Source organism: Salminus brasiliensis, chromosome 2 (assembly GCF_030463535.1).
Source record: "Salminus brasiliensis chromosome 2, fSalBra1.hap2, whole genome shotgun sequence".
NCBI lineage: Eukaryota > Metazoa > Chordata > Actinopteri > Characiformes > Bryconidae > Salminus > Salminus brasiliensis.
This window is the reverse complement of record NC_132879.1, coordinates 19,039,326-19,055,357: the sequence shown is the minus strand read 5'-3', so window position 1 is coordinate 19,055,357 and position 16,032 is coordinate 19,039,326.

Here is a 16,032-nt window from a genome sequence, read left to right as displayed (position 1 = left end):
TCACTCTTCTATGCAGATGGAAGGCCTCTAGTTCTGAGATATTCATGAGTCGTCTTGAGTGTACAGCGTGTTTAAGGGCCACCCACACATTCTGTGAAGTTTAGGTCCAGGAACCGTGAGGGCCATTCCAAAAGCTTCAGTTTATGTCTTCAGGTAGTCCATGGTAGTGTTGTGGTATATTTTCTATTATTATCCTGTTTTTAGTTTCTGCCCTCAGTAAACAGATGGTTTGACATTTACTTCCAGTATTAGCTGATATTTTGTGGAATTCATTCTTCCTTCCACTTGCAGTTTTTCCAATGCCTCATGATAGATACCACATGCCAGATCCACACCCATGCCTCACTGTTGGCAAGCTGTTCTTTTTGCAGTCCTATTTGCAGTTTTATTCTGATATCAGTTCACAGCAAATCCATCTTCTCTAGATGTTCTGTAAAATTCTTCAAATGATGGAACACCCTTTTGACTAAGCTCTTAACTCTAAACTAAGCTGAACCTAAATTGAACATTCATATAGGGGATTTTAGTTGACCCTTCTACCAGCATACAAGAAACCCTTCTGTTTGACAGCCTTCTTAGTCTTCCAGATCTCATCTGGGCCTTCACAGTTACAGTTCTGGACTTCAACATCTATTTCTTACCATTCCATGCAGAAACTACAAGCTGACAAATCAGATCTGTAGACAGCTGCTTAGTGGTGAGTTAATCATTACTAACTCACTGTTTGTACAATGTTTGAAGCTTCAGGTTAAAAATCAGAATCTTTAGTGTCCAATGTTTTACACAGGCCACACTGATGTTTTATTGTTTTATATGTAATGAAAGATGTTAGGATTTGCTGAAAATTATGTGCTTTATGTTTGATTACTTAGTATGATAGTATAATTATGATAATAATAATAATAATAATAATAATAATAATAACTATAATAAAACAAAATGTGCTTTATGGCCGAGGATGCCCACACTTTTTTTTGGCAGAGGGTAAAGTGTTACACTGTGCATCTGTAACATTACTGTCCAACAGAAAAATGAAAGTCAACACTTATTAACATTTAAGTTGAAATATAAAAAAAAAAAATAAAATGTAAATTTTTAAAGCATACATTTGCCTTAGATTGAGATATGGTCTTTTAATAGTCCCTCACACATATTTAATTCAAGCTAAAACTGGAGCACTTTGGTTACATAGCCTCACAATCCAAATTTACAGCAGAGTGTCTGAGACCAGTTACATAACTATATACTGTCACAGTCTACAGGATGAGGTGTCTCAATCTGTATGTCTATAAATCCTCTTCTGCACTCTTGCTGTAGGTCTTCACTCTGTAAGTATATCCTCAAGTCAGGAATAATCTTTCTACAGTTGTTCTTCTCTTAGAGAAGCTTATTTTGGTAACAAATATAATTTAAAATCATTTTCCAGGCATCTAGAGAAACAGCTCGAGCTATGGAATCAGTCCTTGTATTTCAGGAAGGGTAACTTGTTTCATAGACAAGCCAGACATTTGATTTGTGTGAAATAAAAAAGCATAATATTGGGTCATGGTGGGATTTTTCAATTTCCTTGACAAAAGGTGCATGAACTCTTATTGAGTGTATGATTCTTATTAATTAATTCCACTGCAAAAAGAACTAAGTACAGTGTTACACTTTAGAGGCTCTCACAAGAACCATCTATGGCAGAGGTCATCATCTAGGGCCCTTGAATGCAGTCTCCACTTCTGGATTTTGTGCTCACTGGTTGATGTAACTGATTGGTCAACTAGTGTCATACCTAGCAGTGGTTACAAAATCTAGAACTGGAAACTGGTATACGTTTCAGAGCTGAAGATCTCTAATCTAAAGAAAATTCTACCTGTAAATAAAGTTATGATTACAGCTAATCTGTATCTAAATGTAAAAGGTTGTATAAACCTCAATCCAGACGCCCTAAACTCACCCAGTCTCCAGACTAGACTAGAGACATGTCTTATTTGATGATTCAACTACAAAATCATAATTGTGTGTTTCGGAAGATGTAGCCTGTGGCACCTATGGTCCTATGACACCTGTGCTTTGTAGTTATGAACAAACTACTCCTAACTACTGCTCTCTCTTTCATAGTCCAGGTTCTGCTTACAACTATTTTTTGATCCTTTACTTTCCCTTGCAAATGAGCTGTTTGAACCTGGTGTCAGAAACACCCAAACCTTTCACTGTGGAAAGTATAAACCATTCCAGACACACTGTCATGCCCTGTCATGGCAGTCAGTCTCCCTCGATTGGACTCGGACACCTGGTGCCTCCATGTATGGTGAGGGTTGCCTGGAGTTAATGGCCTCCTCTTTGGCCACTTGTTCAGAGTCAGTCGCTCTAAGGTTTCCTCTAGAAGCTCAAATGTAGAACCAAGATGAGTTGACCTGCTAAGTATATCTCCTGATCCTGTAGCACTAAACGCAAGAGGATGCCAGGCTATGTTAGGAGCATAAGACTTGGGCTGCAGACACCCTAAACTTTTAAAATGGGGTTGTATGTGAGGGGTCATTTTAGAAATGTAAAGGGATATGGTGTCTAATTTATGGAAAGTTTGAATCTGGTATAATTAGGAATGTAACCCATTTGTGTCCAAAAATGAAGAAGAACTAAAAACTGGAAGGCAAGAAGAAAGGCTTTTTTAACAAATTAACACCATTAACAATTTTATTTTATACTATGTATATACTGTAAATATAAAAATATGATAATATGCATTTAAAAAAACACATGTAGCCAGATGAAAAATAAATATAGTATATTATATAGCTATGTTCATTAATAGGTGTGTGGAATCAATGTGCCATTGATTTGTTAGATAACCTGATTAGAGTAAGTAAATGTTTATAATATTCATAAACAACTGCAAAATAATAATAATGATGATGATGATGATGATAATGATGAAGATAATTATTATAAAATATATAATACATCTATCTATATATATGTATATATATATATATATATATATATATATATATATATATATATATATATATACTATGTATATACTGTAAATATAAAAATATGATAATATACATTCTAATACTATACAGCACTATAACATTACTATTGATAATAATTTTAATTAAAGAATTATTATTTATAACAACAGAAAAAGAGAAATGCTTTCTGGGATGTTTCATGAGGTGCCACATTGGGGAATGATGTACTTCACATATTTCCAGGAATAAAAGCTGATCTGGCAGACTTGCTAAAGCCTAACACATTATTATGCCAATGATGTCACTGACCCACTGCAGTCTCTGGCTTCTTTCCGCTGCCTGAACGTGTGAGAAAATAAGTGTCAGAAAAACAAAACATCTGCTCTCGCTTGTTACAGACATGCATGCACATGCGCACATACACACACACACATCACAGCAATACTCACATAGCTCATACACTTCAGAAAGTACAAAGCAGTCTTTATGAGGTGCTGGAACAGTAAGCCGTTATGTCAAAGTCTTCAACACATTAAAACACACAACATTTCCAACATAGCCTAAATGACTCAAGGGATGTTTTTTTTTTATATATAAAGGAATGAAGTAGTCATGCATATGATCGGTGTGTGGCTGGCTGTGATGGCTGTGTTGGCTCAGGGTGTTTAATGGATGGCCTCGCTGGATGAATAAATTCTCTCTTGATGCACTGAGTAGGTCAGTTCTACCACCATCTGGTCAAACGTTGCTCAGACAGAATGCCTCATGTGACTCAATATGTCATCTTTACACCATCACAGTGTTGTAACAGCATGTACATTGTAAGCAGTTGATATTACAACCCACTCCAAATGGCCAGACTGTGACTGTTGAACATTAAATTATAAAACAGAAACAAAACAGACAGCTGGCACCACCAAAACCAAGGCTATTTTATATTCAGGCGTTTTCAATTCTCATTCCGGTACAGTTTGGTGATTTCCCTGCTCTAAAACATCTACTAAACCCTGTAATGACCTGGTGTTTCTGAGCAATGTTCTGAGCAAATGACCAAACTGTGCTGGACTCAGGACTGGAACTGATGAACCCACTGCTAAATATATATATTTACAGACGAGCATGGCTGTTCACCAGCAAATGCAGCATGTCCTAGAAGAGAAAGAAGAAAGCCTTCTTAACTTTCAATAAAAGTTGATGTAAAAGGATATGTCATTTTGGAGCATTTCTATTGGTGGACATTTTTGATACAATGTAAAGAACTACTGGTGGGTTTACAGATATGCTGACCACCACTAACACAAGCATAACACATATTGTCACACAAAAACCTTGTGTCTCCATTTTTGTTATTTTTTACTTTTTGATAACTTGACTTAAATTGGAATCATTTGTCTGTCATTCTTTACATTGTGTGTGTCATGGACCAATAGAAATGCCCCAAAATGACTTGGAATAAGTAAAGTAGACATTTTGGAGGTACACTGCTTTGCGGGACAGCTACAGTATGCCGTGTTATGAACACTGATATGCAAGGCAACTTGCACCACACACCAGTTGCATGACCACCATAGACCAGCATAAACCAGCTTAGACCAGCATGGAGTTTATACACAGCCATGTATTGAGTGATACTCAGTAAGACACATTTTTTCCTGAGCCATCACCTGGGAACCATTTATGGCTTAATACCATTCCTTGTAATTCTTGAAAGTTCATCCAAAATCATATGGAGCTTCGTCATGGGACCATGGGCCTGTTCCTAATGCCTGTTTTAGCATGCGCTCTGATGCTATCGCCAGCAGTGGAGCCGGCTACACAGGATGTGTTGGAAATAACCCACATTAACCTATACTTTGAACCCCAGCACACCCGTCATTCCTCAGACTGCATGAGATCATAGAATTTGTCAGTATTTTCAGTGTGCCTTAGGCTCTTTCGAGTAAACTCATCCGTTGTGGACTCTGTTTGTGTCTGTATATTTGTGTGTGTGTGTGTCCCATTGATTGTGTGTGTGGTATGCTTTTGTCTGGGTCGGCTTATGTTCAAGTGTCTTGCTTGTGGATTTAGTGCGCGGGGCGGGGGGGGGGCTTGATACTGCACAGTTTTCCCACAGACAGAGATTACATCAACTGGGCAGACCAGGAATATATCTGTGTGTGTGTGTGTGTGTGTGTGTGTGTGTGTGTGTGTGTGTGTGCACACGCTCATATGTGAGAATGTGTCTGATTTTAGGAAAGTATTGTTTGATAGGTTGTTATTCCAGCTACTGTTTGATGGGTTGATATTTTAGATTTATGAACACTTTCCTGTTCCTTAATGTAGCCACTAGAGGGTGTAGTGGATCAGGTCATTTGATCTGGTGCAAGACCTGCTGTCGGTTTGTCTTTTCAGTCATTTTTGAAGCTGGTAACATTATTGAGATCATACCTGTGAAAAACTAAAAACTAAAGACTAACAGAATGAAGAGAGAAAGAAGGAATGCCTCATTTTTCTAAAGGGATAAATGCATGCTTTAAACTGCTGCACGCTTTATTTTACCTGCCTTTGTTTAATCTGAGGTGTTTCATATCTCACGCACTGAGCTGGCACATTCACATCACATCTGGCATATCACTGGCAGAGCCATTCTAATCTTCATTCATGCCTCTCCTCATTGGGAATATAGAGTTAAAAGAGACGTCTACATTTCAGATAGGCCCCCACAAAAATGTGGCTCTGGAAGAAAGAACACGTCGTCTGGCACTTCTCACCAAATATCTAAGCCTATAAATATGTGTTGGGGGTTTATACAGGGGCATTAAAGCAAAATAAATGTTGGAGGGAATTTTCAGAGGGCTTTGAGAAGGTTCTGACATCGAGATGGCAGCGGATTCTTGTTCTCTCTGGAGGCCTATCTTCATGTGAATAGTCCCTTATTTCCTCTGATGGGCCATGACCTCGGTATTGGTTGAAGGCAACCAGTTTGCTGTTTAATCTGTTGGTTTGAGGTGTGCAGACTGTCCCGTCTACAACATGCAAACCACTATGTAGACAATGCTGTGTGATAAGTTTGTTGATACTTCTTCCATGCTCCTGGAGGGTTCGGAAGAAGAACAGATCCTTATCTGCAATATGACTGAATATCATATGGTGCTGAGGCTAAACAGAACAAATGGCTCGGTAGCTTATTTATGTAACCACGGGCTAACAGAGAAGCAGATGAGTGTTCTGTAAAAAGATTCCTAGAATAGGTCTAGTTTTCAGCAATGTTTTGCTCTGTTGTTAAAAAGACGTTTGCAATTATGAGCTAGAAGGTGGCAGCAGAGAAAAGATCTCATGTCTAGTGTTTTCACATTTTGGTCTGTGTAAATCTGACGATTTCTTATTCAGTTTGCTTTGTAGCAAGCATGTAATCCACGGATGTCGCTGCTGCCAGGTTAAGAACTAAACACATTGATCTTTCTTGTCAAAACTCAAGGTTTACAATAAAATTCAGTTATTTAAGCTTACCCTTAAATGTTCTTGGACTATGCAGTCATACCCAAGAATGTATTGGACACAAAGCTCAGAATCAGGTTTTTCAGCACATTAAAGTTTTACTGCATGCAGTGTTCGGCCAGTGGTCTGGAAGAGCAAACAAATGAAAACTTGTTGTAAACCTCCAATGACGTCAACCCTATTTGCACCCACTCACCAGAACGCAGGAGGTGAGTCACATGGCAAGTGATTATCCAATTACGAGTCAGTATCACCTCCATGTTGTTATCTCAGCCAGTCGGAATGCGTCTGCACACTGTTTCTGTTCCCGAAGCATGGCAGAGTTAAAGATCTCCAGAGCTTGGTGCTTGATTATTGGGGCATTACTTTGGCAGTGTGTGAAGCACTGCTTGCATGCTGGGAAGCTTTAGGTGGGGGCAGTAAAAGCCAGCTCTACAGTCGACAAATAAATCTAAAGCAACTGGGCAGCTTGAGCAGATGCTGAGCAGCAGCGGGCAGGACAAAAACACTGAAGCTAGTTATCTTCATTAGGACAGGATCAGTGGTTCTCGAACCGGTCCTTAGGGCCTCCAGACGGTCTACATTTTTGCTCTACCCCTGTGTGTTTAGAATTGAGATTGGACAATGGAGTGGACCATCTGGGGGCCCTGAGGACTGGTTTGAGAGCCACTGGGAAACAGGCGAGTTTGAAAGGTTTGCTAGTGCAAAAGTGGCCAGACCATTTGATTGTACAGGACGGGATCAGTGGCTCTCGAACCGGTCCTCAGGGCCTCCAGACGGTCCACATTTTTGCTCTATCCCTGTGTGTTTAGAAATGGTATTGGACAATGGAGTGGACCATCTGGGGGCCCTGAGGACTGGTTTACGAGCCACTGGGAAACAGGCGAGTTTGAAAGGCTTGCTAGTGTAAAAGTGGCCAAACCTTGCACTGCAGTGTTGCTATGCAAGGCAATGTCGAATGCAAATCACTGGTTTTATAGTTGTGTTGAGTTCACCAAGAGAACCATGTCCGGTTCTGTTCTGTCACAGCCCACACTGCTGAGGGATATGAGCTGATTGTTTCACAGTGTTATTCGGGCTGGCATATAGCTGCCTTAGAAGAAACATCATCCAACAGAAATGTGTTGATATGAGGTTGTAAAGTATTTGGAATCTCTGGGGTGATAGTTGATGACATGGCTTTTGCTTTTCTCTCCAGTGTCTGGCCCATAAAGGAGCAGTGAGGCCAGGCCTGTGCGGACTGAAATAGATGGAAAAAGTGAGAGTGTGTGGAATGTGGCATAAAAGCCTGACAAAGAAATACTCATCAGTTCAGGTCTTTACAGCATCTTGTTCGTGAATCTCATTCTAGGCTCTAACAGCAGAGCAGGCGTCCAAAGAGTCCAAACTCTTGTGCCCATTCTTTGTTGCTTAAGTTGGAATGCCATGTTTGGAGGAAACATCTTGGCTCTTATTAGGTTGAGTACTGTTTTGACAGTTTTGGTAAATATCATACTTGTTTTTTTATTAATCTTGCACTATATGTGTGTAAAGTAACTAACTAAATAATTAAATAACTAATATTTACAGCATTATCCACTCTATAGTAATATTTAGAAGTTCACAGTATTTGCTGCATTTACGTTGGGAATATTTTAGAGCTACTGTAATGTGGTAGTTGCCTAAACAGTGTGATTAGTTATCCTGCCTGTGTTGCAAACGGGAATTTAAAGCAGCAAAAGCGACTCTGAGTCATACAACAACAGTTTGTGCTGGAAGGTCTTGAGTGTTGCTGAACAAATTCTTTGCACAGCTGTGGTTGTGTTCAGATCCTTAAACTCAATGCTTCAAGAGTTTTTTGACGCATTGTATTATGAAGGTTTTGCAACTACTTTCAATTTTCCACACTCCCTCGGTTTGCTGCAAAAGCCCTGAACATTAAATAGAGATTATTAGATAACATCTTTCCAGTGGCATTTGTACAAATCTTCTGCAGAATTACATACAATACTCTGTCTTCCTGTCATACTTAAGTGATATCTTGCTAGCAGTATCCATAGCAGGCAGAGACACTAGCCCGACCTGCTGGAAGACTGCCCGCTGGGGTCCCCTCTACCTGCGTCAGACCAGCTGCCATCTACCAGTCCGACCAGCAGGCCCGTCCCCCCACCACCACCCATGCCAGACCAACGGCACACCCTCCTACCACTGCTACCTGCCTAATGATCATGTTAAAACCTAAATGGGCTCTTAACCATCTGCCACTATTAATATTACCACTATTAACTATCATTACTCTCATTACTCTGACCATCACTGCCATGACTATATTAAGTTATACTACATTATTACTAATGATAATTATTTTATCACAGTATAGATGGTTCGGTAGCTTTTATCAATAATTTATGAATAGTTCTGATCAGAGAAGGATGGGTCCCCTTGTGAGTCTTGGTTCCTCCCAAGGTTTCTTCCTCCAGCTCTGAGGAAGTTTTTCCTTGCCACTGTCTCCGTTGGCTTGCTCACTGGGGGTCTTTCTGGGGGGTTTTCATGTCTTTTTATGTTATTGATTTATTTTTGTCTTTTACTAATTACTGATTGTGTAAAGCTGCTTTGTGACAATAACAGTTGTAAAAAGTGCTATATATAATAAATTTGACTTGACTTGACTTGACTATGAGAAAAATACTGTTGTTATTGACTATATATATATCAAGGACCAATTGTAACCCCTTAACGCAGAAAGACTTATTAAGACTTATTATTATTAATTAAGACTTATTAAGACTTATTATTACTAAGGTGTAATATGTTATTCAGTAACGGCAGGGACCTCTGTACAAACTTTACAAGTAACGACAGGGACCTCTGTACAAAGTTTACAAGTTTACATCAATGTTTTCAACTATATACAACCAATGTGGTTTTGGACATTCTTTGTGCTGTATAGTAAGTACCTTTAATAGGTCAATATGTAGTAATTACAAGTGACTGCTGACATTGCTAGCATCTTTAAGCAGCATTACCCCCTACAGTTGGGGAGTGTACTTCACTTATACACCACTGTCGTAAATGCAAATCATGCTTAGAGCTCCTCAAGGACAGCTGTACACAGGCATTTACTGACAAGCTGAAGTGAAAGTACCACAAGGTGATGCTACATTTGTAACATTATTCAAATGTATACTATCTGGTATAAGAAGCTGTGTGTACGTGCCTTTGCACATCTGTGTCAGCAATGGGTGCAAGTTAAAGTGCCTGAATGCATTAATCTGCAAACATTTGGACATAAATAATATAATAAAATATAATAAGGCACTTTATATTTGAATAAAGTTAAAGTTGTCTATCATAATTTGGCTTTTGTCCTGCTACCAACACATCCACTTCAAGAACCAACTGTTCACTTCCTGCCCATATGTTTCCTGACCTTTGACAGCTTCTGTCTTATAACGAGATAATCAATGTTATTTACTTCCCCTGTTAGTGGTAATTTTATGGCTGATTGCTGTATTTTGCCCCCTTTTCTTATCGATCCTGCCATTGGTGCTGACTTACCTGCGCCTCTCTATCAGGTATGCATGCATTTCCTGAAGCAGTCTGGTAGTACTTTTACTATTAGTTTGTAAAATATATCTGGTAATTTTCACACATGTTCCTCTGTCCTTACACAGTAAATGTGCACAATGCATACATATAAGTATTTGTTTACAAGAACTATGTAAAATTCTTCTGTAATTACTGCACAGTAGCACTAAATACTGCTATACACACCTAAATGTTTTCATACAAGGTACTATGTACTCGAACGTGTGCACCTGAATTACGTATTTACTTGTTACATTTGATTCTAAAATAATCCTAATCATGTTTTTTTAAATAATCAATGCAAAGCTAAATAAAGACACCTCCAGAATAACAAGACAATCCTGCTTTTAAAGACGAACTCTCTACTGTCCAGGGAAGGCTTTTTACTACAAGTTGTAGCAATGCTGTGAGGATTTGATTGCATTCAATGACAACAGTGTTAGTGAGGTCAGGATGCTGGATGATCACCACCCCACATCATCCCCAACTCCCCAACTCATTCCAACTCATACCCCTCTAGCCCACAGATGTATAGTAACGTGTGTACAAAGTGTACAAAGGTGTGTAGTAACGAACTAAAATGCTGTATCTGTACTCTACAATATATATTTTTTTCTCCTACTTCCACTTTTACTTCACTACATATTTTGGATGAGTTTCGTATTTTTACCATTACATTTTTGACGCGCTGCATTGATACTCGTTACAATTATAAAAATGAATCATTTAAAACCCACATTATCACAACCAGAGCGGTAGATGGCACCGTCATTGGGTTTGATGAAACCGCCTCAACATTGAGCAGAACAAGCAATCAAGCCATGAGCATGCATGCTGCAGTGAGAACACTAACACTCAAGCTTTGTTAGTTTATTTTTTCCAGATAAAAGAACCAACAGAGGAAACACCATCTTCACCTACTTCAACTTCCAGTGATTGTCACACTCATTTCTTTTATTTCCACATAAGAAATACTTGTATGTGGCCTAATGGCCTGAGATTTTTTTGTTGTAATTCTGTGTACAGCGAGTTAAGTTCAGTGTTTTACTGCCCCAATTGTTTTTACATATGAAACACTTGTATGTGGCAGGTTAAGTCAATTCTGTATAGCCTTTCCTTTGGGCAAGTTTGTTTAGAGAGTTAACTGAAGACTCTGTCTTCTACATTCATGCACTTGAACAGCAGCCAAAGGAATTGTGACAGTCCTTAAGGCTAATCATTTAAAATAATATAAACAAGGATACTCAAACTTTTAAAAGCTTTCTGTAATAACTACATAACACGATACATGTACTTTTACTTTCAGTACTTCAGTAGTACATTTTAGAATAAACTACTTGCACTCCTTAAGTATACAAAATATTGAATACTTGAATAGTACTTTCACTTAAGTATGGAGCTTAAAGAACACTTCTACTTCTACTCAAGTCACTGATAGAGCACTTGTACTTTTACAAGTCTGAGTCTCTAGTACTTTATACATGTTTGACAATGGGTGCAACCTAAAGTAGTAAACTGAATGCATTCATTAGAAGGGGTGTCCACATACATTTGGACATATAGTGTTATTGAATATAAAGTGCTTTATATTTGTATAAAGTCCAAACATCCAAACTTACTTTGTTTCAAAAGTGATAAACAACATAAAGGGTGGTATAATAGGCACAAATTATGGAAAACAGAATTACAGTATATGACTAAATCATAAATTCTCATTGTTTCCAAAATACTTACAATTTTGAATCACACACAAATATCAGATAATCTGTCTTTGTGTTTATATTCTCAATGTAAAAATAGCGATTCCAGACTTTTGAACAGCAGGTAATGTTCTTTTGTGTCTGAGTAACTGGTAGCAGTGTTGAACTGTGAAGGTGGGAAGTTATGTGTGTGTGTTTGTGTGAGTATGAGGGAGTGCAGGACTGTACATTCCTCCTCCTGAGTCTTGGGTCAACCCTTGTGGGCCTGTGAAATGACTGGATTTATTTTCTGTGATCAGCAGAAGTTTCTCTTTCATCGCTGAACTGAAACAAGCAGAACAGAGGGGGGAAAGATGAAGGTCAGAGGTTGCGTTTGTGTCTACAGGAGCCAGCACTCATCCATATCAACATGAGCATTCCTGAAATATCTTTCATTATAGCATACATTTTAGTCTGTTTCAAAGTTATTTATAGATACTTGTTCGTTCAATTTGTGGGGGGGTACCTGATTTACAACAGCTAAAAGGAGCTTGTGGATGGTCAGCATTTGTATCCATTATGATCTTCTTTGTATCCATTATGAGCTTGTGGATGATTGCGTTTGTATCCATAATGATCTTCTTGGTTTGCCTATGAAATAATTATAGTGATACTCACAAAGCATGAATGAACGGCAACAAAAGTACCCACAGTTGTATCAACACAACTGACCTCCTAACCCTAATTAACCATCAGCTATCTCGTTCACTGCTGCTGCGGATGAATTCTCAGACCCTTTGTACACCAAATTAAGCCAAATCTATAAATGAGAGGTGTGATTTTTTAAACAGGTGCTGGCATTACGTTTACTCTTCTTGAAAGCAACTTCACTTCTGTCTGTGCCTGGGGTGTGGAGTGGAGAGATCTCCCTTAGAGAGTGTCTGGACTGGACCTCCCTGTGTAGAGGTGGATCTGGGAGGGAAGGCCTGAAGGTGATGACATCCCCAGCAGGCCCTTAGCTAAAGGGAGGGTGGAAAAGCAGGAGAGGTCTACATGTGAGAGTTTATTTATGTCAGAGCACCACGGCTGTGCTGTAACTACACCACAAATCAGGGAGCAGGGCCAAGGGTTTGGGATGGGAAAAGAATGTGAGGAGAATGTGAAGTGGATGTGATAAGTGATGCAGCTGTGATAGTCTCATTTATATCTAAACAACACCAAACATGAAGGAATGAATCACCAATTTGTAACATCAGAATGTTAATACCATGTAGCTGAATGCTATCCTCACTGGAACAAACAGTTTACAAAGACTCAGAAATCAAGCTTTTCCTTTCCTCACATTTAACAAATAAAATCAAGAAAGTACTTTCTCACTATTTACTGTGGGAGTTGCTGAAGTTCTTATTCTAGCTTGGCACCACTGAACAATGCATGTTGGCAAACCCCATCATGCATTTCCAGCACAGAGACATCACAGTTGTCCATTTTTCTATCACAATTCCTGTGATAGAAGGTGCTGTACACGATTCTGGAGAACAACTGTTCATACTCAGCAAAACCAACACACATCTCCCTTCTATTTGCCCCCCCCCCAGGACAAATAGGACAAAACAATACTGACATATTTCTGTGAAAGAGCAAAAATAAGTCAATGTTACCCACCGATTCAGCAGGAATAGAGCAACATCCTCATCCCTTTTCATGCCTTTCAACATTCTGAGCTCTCTCCTTTGATCCATTGTGATCCATTTTTGTTCCACAAGGTACAACCAGTGTAATGTAGCCTACCCTCAAAGGTTCAGCATGGTTTCAAAGGTCTGATTGTTTGGGAATTGTAGGGGGAAAGCAACTGCAATGGTAAAATGATGTCCATTAACTAAAGATACTGAAAACAGTGCTTTAAGGGTACCCCTCTCATAATGAGAGAGGTGCCTCTTTAGTGACAGTTAGGCTTTTATTCTGAGAGTTTAGAAACTGTATAGAATCAGCTGGACTCACAAGAAAAGACCATCTTTTCCCAAGTGGATCTTGCACTTGTTTGAAATGTGTTATTTAAGCTGGTTTGTAGGGATATGTTCCTCAGTTGGGCCAAATGTACAATAATGACCTGATGCATGTAGCCTCCAAAGTTCTTTGAGTTGCAAATGACATCCACCAGGGGCACTAACCCACAGCCTGCAGGGTGGTCACCAACTAACTGCTGTGCAGATGTTCCCCCAAAAAAACTCTTCAACAGTGCCAGGAAGGAGAAATACTCTGGGTGGAACTTCATCTCTATACTATCCACTTTGTTGTTTTGACAGTGGGCCCTTGTCACTGAAGCCAACAAATAATTGGCCTGTCTCTTGGATAATAGGGAGCGTCCTCCTTATCCATGAAGGAAGCCAGTTCAATACACTAATTAACATTCTAAGGGGATAAGACAGTAACTTGACACCTGAGCTTTCCAGTCTTCCACTGCTTACAGATAGCATAGGTAGCTCTCCCATTGTTTTATCTGAGATTAGATAGGTGGTGGTAGAAAGGTGGTCCTCAGTATAATCCATTTAAAGTCTGTTTGCTATCTTCTAGGTGTAAAGGTGTCATGTGCCCTTAAGGAAGACATTGATTAAGATAATGAGGGTAACTGCAGCAACACATTTGTGATAAGTATAAACTAACCAAAGGCATTTGTGACAACAGACTTCGGGAGGAGATTGAAAACAGAAGGAGTTGATTATCTGCACACCAATCAGACCAATCAAACCTTTTCCCACAACAGGCATACAGTACATGTATCAAAAGGGCTCTCCAATGTCCAAAAGCCAGAGCTGAAGGTGATCTAGATGTGGGTGTCAGCCTCTGCCAGATCCACCAGGTATACAGTAGGTCCTGATTGAAGCCCTCAAGGTGGGCCCCTTAGAAAGTAGCTGATCCTGATGATTGTGTGCAAATGTATCCACCCCTAAAGGACAGGGTGGATTCCTAAGTTTCAGAGAGTCATGTCTGTGCTGGCCAAAAGACCCAGAGAATCCACACTTCTACCCAAAAATACTTGTATTACCTATTATCGCAATTTTAACTCTCCCAGAGTGAGCCCCTGCTTCATGGTGAGTAATCTGAAAACCTGAGACCACGTTGTCTCACTGTGGTCAGCACATGACAGAGTAGTAGTAACAACAGAACCTGCCAAAACTCCATTAAACCCAAGAGGATGACTGCTAAAGCAGCTGTCACCATCCATTACAAGCTTAGGAGAACATGGATTTAACTGGTCAGACTGATGAAGGAAATGAAGCCAAAGATGTCCTGGGTCAATGAGGCCATCCTGAAATTTGAAGCCACAGATAGTCCAATAAACAGAATATTCTGAGCCAATGTAAGGGAGCTTGCTTTTCACCCAATTTACAAAAAACACAAGCTACTGAAAGTGTGGAAAACAAAAATGCTTAGATTCAGGTAGAGTGCAGCACCTAGGAGGGGGCCAGTAGCTCAACAGACAATGATTTTTCAATTTTCAATGCTCACCAGTGGTATTATCAGAGGCTCCATCCGCTGAAATATAATTTGCTAAACAGACAGATGTGGGATTGTGCTGAAGGATTAAAACTGATTCTCTCATGACAACAATATTACTTAGCCAGCTTTACCCCACAGACAGTGGTGTACCCTGAGTACTAACCTCTCCTGGCTGGCCTACCTGGGTGCCTCTCCAAACTTACCTTCAAGTGGTTGATTAAAATGTAGTCACTAAGTCCTCTAGGAGAATGTAGTTCAGGCCTTTTAGTACGACTCTGGATAAACAAACGGCCCAGTGGTAGTCTAGTACCTAGGCAAAGAGGGATGCTCTGGGGAAGCTATAGGTAACATTCCAAGCTAGTGATTTGTCAAGGCAATCTAATGTTGGTTGTTGCTCTTACAGCTTATGGACAGCATATGATCCCAAAGCTGTGACACCAGCCTGTAGAGTTAGAGTTCTGCTGTAACACTATGAGCAAGCCAAGGCTATCCACTCCATAACTCCATTGCCCGTGCCTGGGTGAGAAAGAGCAAAACAGAACTAATAAGAATATTTTGCTACTCTGAAATCAGACATACAAGCATCTTTTTTTTTTTTTTTTTTTACTTTAATTTGGAACGTAGATATTTCCCAACTGAATTTCCTGCTTCCAAGTTCTTGCCAGAATCGCAGGTGTAGCCACTGGCAGCTGCTGTGCACTCATTTTTATGCTTTCAATACACACATGTATGCAGACTGAAAAACAGTTCACCATTTCCCTCCTTGAACTGACCTCAGGAGGATTTTAAAAAGAACAAAAGACTGACTTGTTTAATAACCATGGGCACCTTTTTGTTTAACATGC